Raw genomic sequence first — 12897 nt, 5'->3', positions numbered from 1 at the left:
GCGCGCGCGCGCGCGTGTGTACGTGTGCGCGAGAAAGCGGGAGGTGGGGGAACCGACTCGTAGACAGCCCAGCCGCCTCTCGGCAGCCGACTGCGGCACCAGTGCCCGATCGAAGCCCCCAGGACAAGCTCGGTAGCGGCGGCAGCTGCCTTCCTGTCCCACCTCGCTGCGGCTCCGCCGCTGGCCGAGCCGAGCCTCCCCCCTTCTTCCTTTCCCCCCTCCGCCGGTGGGATCCTTTCAAGAAACGGACTCGTAGCGGCCTGGGCATTTCCGCCCCCCTGGTCTTTTTTTCTTTCTTTGCGGCGCTTTTTCTTTCTTGCTTCCTTGCTCTTTTGTGTGTCTGTGTGTGCCCGCGCGCGCGTGTGGTTTCCCCAGACAGCTTTTCTCTCTCCCCCCGCCCGCTGCGATTTTTGGAGGCTGCTTGGTTTCCCCCCCCCCCAGCTTTCTCCTCTTTCTCCTGCGTTTCGCTCCCTCTCCCCTTCCCCTTGCAACTGCGACGCTTTGGCCGCCCTTCGGACCCCTGCGATCGCCCCCTTCCACGCCCGCCGGTGTTTCCCGCCTCCAGGCAGCCTTGCTTTGCGCGGCGCCAGCTTCTGTCGCTCCCCTTCAGCCGCCGAGGCGGCTTTCCCGGCTGCTCCCCTCACCCCCTCCTCCCGCTGCATTCATTCTCTCTCCCGCCCCCCCCGCGCTTCTGCCTTGATCCCTCTTTCTTTCCGCTCTCCTGCCTCGCCCCCCCTCCGCCTCGTCCTCCAGCGGTCCCCTCTTCGGCGTCCAGCCCTTCGTCTGCCGCTGCCGCCGCCGCCGTTGCTGCTGCAGCCGTCCCCCTTCCCTTGCCGCCGCCTCGCCGCTGCTTGCCTTCTTTCGCTGCTTTCCCCCCCTTCTGTCATTGCCCCCCTCCCTTCTCGCTGCTGCATTCCTTCGTTCCTCCCTCCCTCCTTCTCTCCCGCTCCCCGATCGAGATTTACCCCCCCGTTTGTCCACTGCTGCAGCGTTTCCTTTTTCCATTCCGCTGCCCCTTTCGAAACGCTGCACCGGTCCTTTCCTCCTCCTCCTCCCATCAACACACACACACACACAAACAAACACACACACACACACACACACACACACACACACACACACACACACACATACGATCCTTCTTCTTCCTCACTTTGGAATGAAGCAAACTTCTGGATGGGGCACCCAGCAATAGACCCCTGGCCTTTGGGCTTGCAGAGGGCCGGCCCTTGAAGCCGGGGTCCCCATTCCGCCCTCCCTCCCCCAGAAAAGGGAAAAAGGCGGTTTTCCCCAACCTGCTCCCCTCCCCGGCCGCCACCGACGTCGGAGTGCAAAACAAGGCGAAGTAACAAGCAAGGGAGTGATGCAGGTGCGGGGGAAGGCGAGCGAGGAATCCGGAGCCCCCGCGGCGTTCTAACCGCAAGGTGAGAAGAGCGGCTGTCCTGGCCGATCCCTGCCGAGGTCGGCCAACCCTGTTACTTGAGAGCCACTGCCTGACTTCCCTGGGCCGGCTTCCCCCGGGCCCTGCTGGTTCTGGAGGAGGGGGGGGGGAGAGATGTGCATGCTTGCCCCTCTGCATTCATGCCTTGGAACTATGCAGCCTGTCCGGTGTCATTCCATAAACCAGGATGCCAGGCAGAACTCCAGAGACTAGAGTTCTGTATATACTGGAAAACTGGGGCCATCGGCAACCCCATCATCCCCTACCTCACTGCCCTTGCTGATCTTCTTAGAGAATTCCCTTGTTTATCTCTTCCTTTGGGGGCTGATTTGTAGGAGATGTGAATCCTACTTTGGACAACTTTGGTTGCTTTGCCAGCTTGTGGCCTTTATCTCACTAGGCACTGGAATGGTGGTTGTGGACTATCTAGGTGTGTTGCAGATGTGTAATGGTTGGGGTCTTGACTCTTTCTGGTTCCTTTCCCCCCCCCTTTTTTTTTAAAGGAATTGGCTTCTACTTCAGATATCTCCATCTTTTAATTCCTTCCTGATAGTAAGTGTGTGGCTGGATGTTTTATGCACATACAGTTGTCTTAAGTCTACTTCTGGGTACTGGGTGCTGAAATACAGGGCAGGTAATTATTGGAATAATAATCCCCAGTCTAAGATTGTGGGATACTGCAGGTGGCAACTTTCTTTGCCACTACACATACCTATTGCCTACTAGGGACAACTATCTATTCCTAAAAGTGCAAATTTTCATTGGAAATAAAATTTCCATTGCAGCTTTCGTGAAAATGTGCATGGGTAAAAACAGTACCTGTCCACCTTTGGTTTTAAAACAATCATCTTTGAACCAATTGTCATCAACTTGGTGTTGCTGCAAGTGTCTTCACTGTTTTCTTCACCTTGCTGAGAAAGATGATCAATGTATCAGGAGTGTAAGATTTTTTTTGTCTGAGATTCATACTTCTATTGGGGTGTGTTCTAGAGCCAGAATGATAGGATGTGTCTGCTATCCTACAGAAGCGTAAGAGGGCTGGGTGTGTGTGTGTGTATTAGGGCAGAGGGAGAGAATTGGTGTCATACATAGATTCCTTTAGCTCCTCGCTGATAGGCAGGCAGACAAACTGTGATTTTAGGCAGAATATGAGACTGGTTTCTTGCAATAGTGTAGTGTTTTTCGCTTAGCCTGCTTCTGAGATTGTGCTAGTGTGTTGTGCAGGTTTAATAGGACAGGCTAGGAGAGGATGTAAGAATCTTTAACACCTTTCTCTAGATGGTGCATCAGGGCAGCCTTTTCCAGCCTCCAAATATATTGGTTGGGCTGCCATGACCATCATCCCCATCATGGAGGCTAATTAACGGGGAAGTTGTAGTCCTAACACATTTGAAGAATACAAGATCGAGGATGCTTGGACTATTGTGCAGTGTGTGTCTATGTGTGTGCACACATGTGACTAAGAAACTGATGGAGGTTTTCCCCTCATTTTTTTTTCAAGCATCGATCTGCCTATAAGAATAATTGCACAGAGGGTATTGTACATCTCTCTGCTAGATGCCTTGATATTTTTGCATGATTTCCCTTAACTCCTATTTTCCTTGTCTTAGCATGTATCTTTTCATACACTGGGGTTATGGTAACCCCACCCCCTATTACCCGCTATTAATATTATATCACGGGCACATATAATTTATTGAGGATGATTCCTATATTATACAGCGAACAAGGGTTATCTTTGTATGTGTGTGTCCTGTCCTGGATATGCTGGTGGATTTAAGCTAAGCATTTTTCTCACACATTCTTGGCTGACTGTGTTTTTCAGAAGAATGACTTTTATAGGGAAGTTTCCTTCAAGAAAGGCTTCCTTATGAATTTTCTACCCTTCTGTCTTGGTGGGGTTATGGAGGAAATTCACACTACTAGCGCAGGAATATCAATATTTGGAATGGCATCATACTACCTGAGCTGAGCTTATCCTCATGATGGAGCTTAGCTGGGGGAGTCTGTTAAGAGACTGGGCGATTTTATACAAAAGAACACTAATACTAACAATTCAGGTAATTCCAGAGGTGATATGGCTACGAGCTTGTATTTCTTGACAGGTGAAGGTGGTGTAAGCCATGGTTGGAAGGAGAAGCTCCTGGTGGTGGGATGGGACGGAGATCAGTACCAGACTGACATGGCACATGAGAGCCAAATAGGAGGCAGGCTGGCTGAGAGCTAATTTTACTACCTTTGTGAATTTGTGTCAGGCACAGCATCATTCCTACAATAATAGTAGTGTGCTGTGAGTTGAAGCATCAGGAAGCCAGAGTATCATCTTATGCAGTGAAAGGGATGATGGAGGAAATGTTATTATGCCTCCCTTGGTGCTGAGAGGTTCTGTGGGAGGCAGTAGGGCATAGTGGCTAGACTGCTGGTCTTAAACAAAGGAACATCTCATTTACTTTCCTAGACTTAGCTTCTTGGATAGGTTCTCTGAGAAGGACTGAAATTTGTTTGCGGTTTGTTTATTGTAAAATGTTTACAGAACCGCTCAGCTTAAATATTGCACCTGATTCTGGGTGACAAGCAGTATATTTAAAAACAATATAAAAAGTCCATGTACAGTCTGACACATTTGGAGATGTGAGGTAAGGAAGGTGTTATCAGGCACAATCCTTAGCTCTCTAACACCCCTAATGTTTATTTGCTATTTGGGGGCCTCTCAAGTTTACCTATCTGACCCCCCCTGATGTCAAGGCATAAATCAGTGTTTCTCAACCTTGACAATTTTAAGGCATGTGGACTTCAACTCCCAAAATTCCACAGCCAGCATTGCTGACTGTGGAATTCTGGGAGTTGAAGTCCACATGCCTTAAAATTGTCAAGATTGAGAAACACTGGCATAAATAAAGAAAGCTGGTGAACAAAGGTTTTCTTTGGGGTGAATGGGCAGATTTAAACCAGTATTTCCTAAATGTGGTGAATTTAAGACAAATGGGCTTCAACTCCCAGAATTCCCCTGCCAGGATGCTGGCTGGAGAATTCTGGGCTTTGAAGTCCAAAATGGCATTTATGCTTCCTTATAAATGGAGCTTACCATTTTGACTTTGGAAACAGATCTGTAAGGTGGAAGTTGGGTTTTCTATTTCTATTTGCCATTTATTATAGAGAAGTTAAAAAAAAAAACTACCCTACCCAAAATCCATTAGTCTTCTAAAAAATCATTGGTGTCCCTTAAAATTCCTGCAGATCTAATGTGTTTACAGTTATATCCCATCCCTCCCCCCCCCCAAGCTTGGAGGAGAAGATATGAGTTAGGTATAAGTATATTCCATTTTATTCTAAAAACAGATCTGTGAAATAGCCTTACATTAACTGTACTCTGATTGTATCACACAAACACAACAAGGGGCTCAGCACAGTGTACGGGTCTTCACCTCAACGAGGTTAGGCTGAGTTATCCAGTGAGATTTGTGGCTGAATGCAGATTTGAAACTGTTCCTCTTAAAAAAAAAAAAAATCAGGTTTCCCAACTTCACAATCTTTATTTATTTTGGAAAAACAGCCCTACCCAACATTGTTTATGATTGTAGCTCAATGCCTCTGAAAAGCATCACTTGGCTTCAGCTAGATGAATCTATCACACTAACTTTGCTAATAGCTTAGTTTTTCCTTCCATTAAAAAGAGGGATTTCACTTGCTATATATTTTTGTGGATTCTGCTACTATTGAAGACCCAGTGAGACTGGCAAAGATGGCTGCCCTCACTAAAGACAAATGGCTTGATCCATGCCAAGCAGATCACTTGGCCAGGCTCTAAGATACATTGGCAATTGCCATATTGTCTTCACTGATTGTTAAGAGAGTCTGAAATAAATCCATAACATCTTGATATTTTTCACTTTGGAAAAGTAATAGTCAAAGGCACTAGAGTCTCATATTCTTTCAAAATATATATACAGAATAACAGAATTGGAAGGAACCTTTTAGTTCAACCCCCTGGTCAGGCAGGAAATCCTATACCATTTCAGACAAATCATTGTCCAATCTCTTCTCAAAAAACCTCCTGAGATGGGTCACCCACAACTTCTGAAGGCAAGCCATTCCACTGATTAATCGTTCTCACTGTTAGGAAATTTCTCCTCAGTTCTAGGTCAGGGTGTAAAATTCACAATGTCACGTGACTTGTCGCAACGTATCATGGCTTTTTCCCCATTGCTGGAAATGGGTGGGTGCAATTTTGGTGTGACACCCCTGTTCTAGGTTGCTTCTCTCCTTGATTAGTTTCCATCCATTGCTTCCTGTCCTGCTTTCAGGTGCTTTGGAAAATAGGTTGACTTCCTTTTCTTTGTGGCAGCCCCTTAGATATGATTCCTTCCTCATTCCTATGTCCTGTGACCCTGCTGTCTGGACCAATGAGAGATGAACAAATCTGGAAATATCCTGTTGGAGAGATCAAACAAAACTGTGGGCAAATATAATTCTAAAATGGTTAATTGAACACAGGACCAGAGTTTCTTGCATATGAATACCAGGATTTTGAAAATATATGGCTTGCCATTCAGAATGTGTATTTAATTGTGCTAACATATCCTGTTAGACCTAGTGTGTGAAAAATATGTCTGTGTAGGCCAACATTTATAATAGTGATGAATGTCCAATGGAAAGTGGCATAGTTCCCAGCCCATTTCCATGTGCTGGGTTATGTTTTGTTTTTTGCCTTTTGTGTCAACAGATCTTGTGCATATGTTTTGGGGTTTTGCTTAGTCTGCTAGGTGAATTGTGTTAAGTATAGTATGTGATAAATCATGGATAAATAAATCATGGGTAATTAGCTTCATGCATAAACCATGTGCATATAATATTTAGACATAACGACTGAATATGGGTGAAAGGCAAGTGCATTTTTGGACATGTTTTGTGAAATGTTTAATCTGTCCTATCTTGGACACAGAGATAGTAAACAGCACGTAACAAATTGTAAGAGAAAACAGGTTAACAGGCAAGTAGATAATTATTAAAAATCCTAACAGTAATTCAAAGCAATACAGGTAGTCCTCAACGTGTAACCACAATTGAGCCCAAAATTTATGTTGCTAAGGGAGACATTTGTTAAGAGAGTTTTGCCCCATTTTATGACATTTCTGTCATAAATGTGAAAAACGGTCCTAAGTCACTTTTTTCAGTGCCGTTAACCTCAGTCACTAAACGAATTGTTGTAAATTGATAAGGTGACCAACTTTTTTACAATGAAAAGGAGAACACAAATAAATTGAAGAAAAAAATATCGTAAATAAAAAACATTTTATTCATTGCAACAATAATACAGAATACACTATAATATGATAAATGCATAATAAAAAACATTTGTAACAATAACATTTTATATTGTAATTATCCTTACATGCTGCACCCCCACCCGCAGCCGCCCTGCCAGCACTGCTGCCCCGCTGTGTAGAGTGGGCCCCGCGGCTCCCAAAGCACCAGCTGCAATGGTTCCAGCCCTGAGGGGCAGCCCGTCGCCAACACATCCTGCCTGCAGCCGCCCCGCCAGCACCACCGCCCACCCTGTGCAGCCTCGTGTAGAACAGGTCCCGCAGCTCCCACAGCATGGGGGGGCAGCCGGCCACCGACGCCCCTCACACTCCTGCCCACAGCAGTCCCACTGCCCCGCCTCTTGCGCCTGCAGCCATTATTGCCCTAGCAGGGCCAAAGATCAAGAGAAAGTTACCGTGGTGTCGCAGCTCCAGTCTCCTCCAGGTATCTTCAGGACTAACTAGGAGATGGTGTAGTTGGGTAGCAGGGAAGGGTGCAAAGTTCCTGCCAATTCGCCTTCGCTGCAGACAACTTACATGTGCAAAGTTTGCTGGCCGGGTGTTTTGGCGTGCTCAGCAGCAATTCCTATTGGCTTTTGAAAGCCAATAGGAGTAGCACAGCTCATGCAAACGTTGAAAAAAAACCATCAAAAAAAGATGCTGGAACGCCGTTCTGAGCGTTCCATGAGAAGAAGAGCGTTCCATGAGAAGAAGCCCTGCAGATTAGTCTTCAAATATCGAAAAGGAGGACATGTAGGAGGACACTTTTCGAGGGAGGACAGAACTCACAAAAGGAGGACTGTCTTCCCTAAAGGAGGACAGTTGGTCACCTTAAAATTGAGGACTGCCTATATGAATAATCCATTGTGTCTCCTGACATTTTCTAAAAGTGTCCAATATTCTCTTAAATATTTACATTTCAGTTTTCCTCTTCAATCATCTAGTTACCCAGGAACCGTACTGTATAAAGCAAGAAATCTAGAACAGGCATCTCTTAAGATTGCTGTCTCTTCTAGCAAAACTTTCTAGCAAAGAAGCTACTTTCCCAAGTGTCATCCATCTCTTTAAACATCCCTCTGCACTGAAGAGTGTTTGTGTGTGTGTGTTTAACATATACACATACATATATACAGTATATATACCTGCCTGAACTTGATTGTCTGTTCATCCATACCTTGGTCTCTGGCTATAAACATAAACATCCCTTTTCTCACTAGCTGATATAATCCCCCTCTTTCTTCACACATATACTGCTCCACACACGCACAGGCAGAGTTATGTGCCTGATTGTGTTATATGCGTGTGTGTGTATGTGCTGATTTGGAACAGGGTTTGTGTAGGATGGGTAGTGTGTCACCTTCTGTAACCAAAATAAACCCATTGCAGATGGGAGACATGAGATGAAATTTTTCAGCTAGCAGCTGGGGTGACGTTACATTGCTGGGAATTATCCACAAGGCATAAGAAAGCAAGAGGTCCACTATTACAGACAGGAACCTATCCCGTGCTTGAGCCCCCTAAAAAGGGCTACTATTCAGCTTATGTCTGGATTCTTTGCCACTCTCCCCTGGTCCTCTATCCTCTATCCAGCCCAAATACCACTTTTCTATCTTATGTGCAGATATGATCACAGGTAATTGTATCCTGAGAAGGAGTTATGTCAATGGAACAAAGGTGGCCAGAAAAAACATAATTAGAAACTCCAGTAGATACGAGTGAATAGTTCTTGAAAATGCATTGCAAGTGGAGAAGATGTTAGACTTTGAAAGTGTAAAATGATATCCTGAAGAGAATTATAAGTTTGTGACCGGGGAAAAAAAAGGGCAGGTAATATTTGTGGGTAGCCAACAAGAAGGTACTGAGGAAAATGGGGCAGGGAACCTGAATCCCAGAGGTCCACATCTTTGAATGAGATTGGTGCAGTCATGCTAGCTGGGGAATTCTGGGAGTTGAAGTCCACCCATCTTCATGTTGCCAAAGTTGAGAAATAAGCGGTGCTTACATTTTGGCTGTTTTCATGTGGCACACTGAACCACCAAAATAGCTGGCGAGATATCAAATTTCCATCTTCTGCAAACCTAGTCCAAAATACCATCCAATCCCAGACAATTGGTCCAATCCAGTAAATCATAATTCAGTTAACCATGCATAAGCTTGTTCCGTGACAATAATCCTTCTGTGTCTCAACGTTATAAAAAGAGAAGTAAACCAAAAAGATTATATTTCTTAAGGCATTTTTATATAGCTAAAACTATAAAATATTCATAAAGCATAGAAATTTTGGTTTTTAACATTCTTGGTAGGATGGCATGAGAGGAGGAAGAAGCTTTTTAAAAATGTGGTGGATAAAAATTGGGATAGTTGAAGGAAGTCTAGAATCAGTGTTTTATTTCTGGAACACAAGTTGTTCCTGTCAGGTATCAGACGCATATCTCAAGAGAAACTAAGCATGTGTGATGTTCTTCCTCTCTGAGTATGAAGAATTCACCCAAATGCAGAACTTCCAAAGAAGTGCATCTTATGAGTAGAAAGGGAAAAAAGGCATTTGCATATAATTTTCAAATTACCAGATAGATCTTTGGCAGAAATTCTGTATCAAACTGTTAACAGGCACTCTTCCCTCATAATTTCAGTGTGTAGAAGAGCAAGCAGAGCTGGGGGGCAGAGCTAAGCACGTCATCAGTTTAGAGTCAATAAGTTGTCACAGATGGTCCAAGTTCAACCCCTCTTGAATTCCTTTGACCCTTATTTGGTGCCAATATAGTATTGAACTTTAGTTGATTAGATTCTTATGTATAGGCTTGAGCAGTAAACCCTTTTTGAATTGCAACTTAATATATGGTTCTAATCCTTTGTGCCTGACAAGTGTCAGCTGAAAGTTTGGGGAGAGGAAGTTGTGTAAGTTCTCCTTGCTGGTTTCTCCCCACCATTAGAAGGAACATGTTAAGTGGAAAATGTTCCTTTTATTCACTCTTGTCATGGCTTACATTTCTGGAAAAGGAAAGTGAATGCAATCTGTGAGGTCAAGGAACAAGAGCAGAAGTGTAGAAGGTTGAGCTTGGCAGATGATCCTCTTATTGGACTAAATTTCAGCAGATTGTGCCAAGTTACACCAAACCCTGTTGCTAGTCCTGGTCCACCAACCCTCTGCAAAAATATTTTTATAATAGAGTGTGAAACCTGTCTTCCCACACACTAATCAAATACTGCTTTCAAATTCTGGTCTTTAATGTCCTCATTAAGGGATGAAAACCTTGATAAAAGTAGAGAAAATAGTGTACTGTGTCCTCCTCACCCTAAGCATCCCTGTTACCATCTGTATTCTTAGAAAGTTCTTAGGAGGTTTTGTTGTTCAAACTTGCCTAGGAGCTAAACTGCAAGGACAACTGTATAGTAGTTCACAGTTCAAGCTATATAAGATCCTTTCTGCTGTATTGCACACTGTTTCATTCAGGAACATGGCTTATCTTTGGGTTGGTCAATATTAGTTATATAGGAATTGATTATTTTATTGGCTGGAACAAGCATGAACTCAAGATGGTCCTGCAGGGCTTATGTTAATAAAGGACTGAAATGATCTATCCTGCACTTGAACATATATTCAGAAAAGCTATAAGAAATCTAGGGTCTTCTCCATGTAGATCCTTTTACCACTATTTACAATCCTTTGAGAAATGTACATAGAGTCCAAGAATCCTGTGTTTTTAGAGAGGGATTTGTTTTAGAGAGTTGCCTTTGATAAGATGGTGGTATACAAGGTAGATCATGGTTCTCAACCTTTTTAATGCCGCGACCCCCAACCGGTCGTAAGTCAAGGACTACCCAACTGGTTGTAAGTCGAGGACTACCCAACCAGTTGTAAGTCGAGGACTTTCCCTGCCGGGAGCACCACGCATGCGTGGTCCGCCCATGCGCCGGCCGAGGCCTAGCTGGCAAGGGGCAGTGACAGCGCAGGGCGACCACCGGCTGGGCCACCAGCTGGCCCAGCCCAGCCAGGTAAGGCATCCGCCGGGCCCCACGCATGCCAGCAACCCTCCCTGCACCTGCTGCTGCCCCGCTAGCCTTACCTTGGCAGTTGCCCATTCAGGGAGGTGGCAGGCAGGCCCAGGTGCTCCTGGGCGGCCACGGCAAGCAGCAGCGATGGCACAGGGTGACCACCAGCTGGGCCACCAGCTGGGCCAGCCCAGGCAGGTAAGGCACCTGCCGGGCCCCATGCACACCAACAACCCTCCCTGCACTCGCCGGCCTTCCACCTCCCACCCCTGGCCCTCTTTTATTTACCTTTAGTAGTTGCTCAGCAGGGAGGGAAGCTTTCCTTGCAGCACCGTTTGCAGACTGGGGCTTTTGGCAGTCTGAGCAGGGCAGAGACAGCCTGGACAATTCCTATTGGCTTTTGAAAGCCAATAGAATTAGACTCTATTCAAGAGAGTCTATTCTATTGGCTTTCAAAAGCCAATAGATTCCATTGGCTTTCGAATGCCAATAGAATAGAGTCTCTTGAATAGAGTCTATTCTATTGGCTTTCAAAAGCCAATAGAATAAGAGGGAGTAGCACAGCTAAAGAAAAGGAGAAAAAAATGGCGGACAGCCTTGTTTGGCAACCCCCGTGAAATGGTTGTTCGACCTCAAATGGGGTCGTGACCCACAGGTTGAGAACCGCTTAGATAGATAGATAGATAGATAGATAGATGGATGGATGGATGGATGGATAGATAGATAGATAGATAGATAGATAGATATGAAAAAGTCACATTTTTCAAAGACAGTTCGGTAAAATTATTACCACACTGTTACATATTGAGATAGTTGTTGGGGGACATGTTCTACCACGGTAAAATGTAATTTTTTTACACATGTAAGAGATATTCCAGTCAACATCCGGCCACTGGATCCAGAATCATATTTAGTTTTCCCACAATGGCTCTCATCTAAACAACACTTAGAAATGTTTTAAGAAATCAGAAAATGGTGTTCTCAGACTGATGTTATTCGACGTTATGTGCCGCTGCCTGGAAGATGTGAGGGTCTGGATGGGGGTGAACAGGCTTAGACTCAACCCTGACAAGACCGAGTGGCTCTGGGTCTTGCCTCCCAAAGGCCAACTGGATGGTCCATCATTAGTTCTGGGGGGGGGGCAAATTTACCTCCCTCAGCGCAGGCATGCAACTTGGGTGTCCTCCTGGACTCACAGCTAAATTTGGAACAACATCTATCGGCTGTGGCCAGGGGGACCTTTGCACAGGTTCGCCTAGTGCACCAGTTGTGGCCTTATTTGGACCGGGAGGCTTTATTCACAGTCACTCATGCCCTTGTCACCTCAAGACTGAATTATTGTAACGCGCTCTACATGGGGCTACCCTTGAAGGGCGTTCGGAGGCTGCAGTTGGTTCAGAACGCAGCCGCGAGAGCGATTGTGGGCGCGCTAAGGTACGCCCACGTGTCACCTATTCTCCGCGAGCTGCACTGGCTTCCTGTGGGTCTCCGGATGCAATTCAAGGTGTTGGTTATCACCTTTAAAGCCCTTCCTGGCATAGGGCCAGGTTACTTACAGGACCACATTCTGCCGCATAGTTCCCAGAGACCGGTGAGGTCCCATAGATTGTGCCTCCTTCAGGTCCCATCGGCCAGACAATGTCGGCTGGCGGGCCCTTGGGGAAGGGCCTTTTCTGTGGTGGCTCTGACCTGGTGGAATCAACTTCCCCCCAAGGTTCGAACTACTCCCACCCTGCCGGCCTTTAAGAAAGCCGTTAAAACTCTCCTGTTCCGGCAGGCCTGGGGCTGATGTCCCCCCGGGAGGGCGGGATATGATCGGACTCGCGGTATGACTGTATTATTTTATTGTTTTATGATTGTTTTAACTCTGTACGCTGCCCTGAGTCCTTTGGGATTGGGCGGCATATAAATAAAATTAAATAAATAAATACAACAAGGTTGTCAATCCTACTGCAACCATCATGATCAGCCAAGGTTGTGAAGGGGCCTCATCCATAAGCAGTTTGCCAAATTTAGAGCCAACCATGGGTTAAGTAGCAAAGCTTGGTAGATATCAGATTACTCTTTCAAAAAGAAGAAGAAACCTTGGGTTGGAAAATGACTCCTGTATGACACTTGCAAAATGCCAGAAAATTGTTAGGCTGAATACAAGCAATCATA

General features: G+C 45.6%; 1 protein-coding gene across 1 annotated transcript in view; it reads left to right on the top strand.

Moving 5' to 3' along the window:
- Nucleotides 1–1139: 1139 nt before the first annotated feature.
- CACNG7 (calcium voltage-gated channel auxiliary subunit gamma 7) overlaps nucleotides 1140–12897 on the top strand; it is a 49165-nt gene continuing 37407 nt past the window's right edge. The window contains exon 1 of the mRNA XM_039335111.1: nucleotides 1140–1424. The gene's annotated coding sequence lies outside the window, so the exon portion shown is untranslated. The remainder of the gene's footprint in view (nucleotides 1425–12897) is intronic.

This window comes from Crotalus tigris, unplaced genomic scaffold (assembly GCF_016545835.1).
Source record: "Crotalus tigris isolate CLP2741 ecotype Arizona unplaced genomic scaffold, ASM1654583v1 scf7180000017639.5415321, whole genome shotgun sequence".
NCBI classification, from domain to species: Eukaryota; Metazoa; Chordata; class Lepidosauria; order Squamata; family Viperidae; genus Crotalus; species Crotalus tigris.
Note: the sequence above shows the minus strand (reverse complement) of the source record. Positions and strands in the feature narration are given on the sequence as shown.